Source organism: Trachymyrmex cornetzi, unplaced genomic scaffold, assembly GCF_001594075.2.
Source record: "Trachymyrmex cornetzi isolate Tcor2-1 unplaced genomic scaffold, Tcor1.1 scaffold159, whole genome shotgun sequence".
NCBI lineage: Eukaryota > Metazoa > Arthropoda > Insecta > Hymenoptera > Formicidae > Trachymyrmex > Trachymyrmex cornetzi.
This window is the reverse complement of record NW_017296190.1, coordinates 253,710-255,019: the sequence shown is the minus strand read 5'-3', so window position 1 is coordinate 255,019 and position 1,310 is coordinate 253,710.

Sequence of the window (1,310 nt, the reverse complement as noted above, 5' to 3'; positions counted from 1 at the left end):
AAATTATTTTTACGTGAGAAAAAAATTAAAAACTGAAAAATCAGTTTTTCGCCATTTTCTCGAAAAATTTGAGGTTATGTTGAAAAATGTCAAATACAAAAGTTTTAGATTTTTTTATTATCTATAACTTTTGTATTGAACATTTTCCACTAGAAGGTCACCCTTCGCCGCAAGTCGAGAAAAACCGATTTCAACCCCTAAACAGCATTTTACCCCATTTCACCATTTCACATTATCTCGTGTTTAAACATTTTTTTTTTCGTTTTGTTACAGCTTTAACTTCATTTTCCAGCCGGTCGTTGCCTGTTATTAATTTTTTTTTTAGCATTTAAAATACGCTTTGGCACCAGCCTAAGAGGGCTATCAATAGACAAAACAATAATTCTCAAAGGACACCCCTCCTTGTGAATCTTAGGAAGTCCATAGACTCTAGGAAGGATCCCATCACTGCAATATAATCTTTTGTACAATTTCGAATCTATATACCCACAATTCTTCCACCTCGTCAATAACATTCTCACTGATTCAGTCAGTCTTCTAGTTGGATCCCTATTGATTACTGTGTACGTGCTACTATCATCTAATATATTAAGCGTTTTTGTTTGTACTCATCTTGGTCAATTTATTGATGTCATGATTAACTTGAAGAAAAATTATGTTAAATTGATTAAGTCCATCGAAAACACTGTCAAAAGCTTAAATAATACTTGCGTGTTGGATGTAAGAAATCGGACAATCTCGTTGATACAGAAAATGACTTTTACGAAACCAGTTAATCATGATATCAATAAAAGACTAACTTTTTTACTTAAAATCACCAAGAGTTTCATTAAAAAGAATTCAAATATTTTATTTATGAGAGCTACAAGGGTAATGTTACTGTAGCAAGTGACCAAGATGAGCACAAACAAAAAATGCTTAATATGTTAGATGATAGTAGCACGTACACAGTAATCAATAGGAATCCAACTAGAAGACTGACTGAATCAGTGAGAATGTTATTGACGAGGTGAAAGAATTGTGGATGGCACTCAGTTGGACACGGCTCAATTGGACACGAGCCACTCACAGCGCTTGAGACTACAAAGCTCCTAAGCACCGGTCGCTGTGATTGGTGGTGTCCAATCGAGCCGTGGTCAATCGGGATCACCCCAAGAATTGTGGGTATATAGATTCGAAATTGTACAAAAAGATTATATTGCAGTGATGGGATCCTTCCCAGAGTCTATAGACTTCCTAAGATCCACAAGGAGGGGTGTCCTTTGAGAATTATTGTTTTGTCTATTGATAGTCCTCTTTAGGGCCTGAGC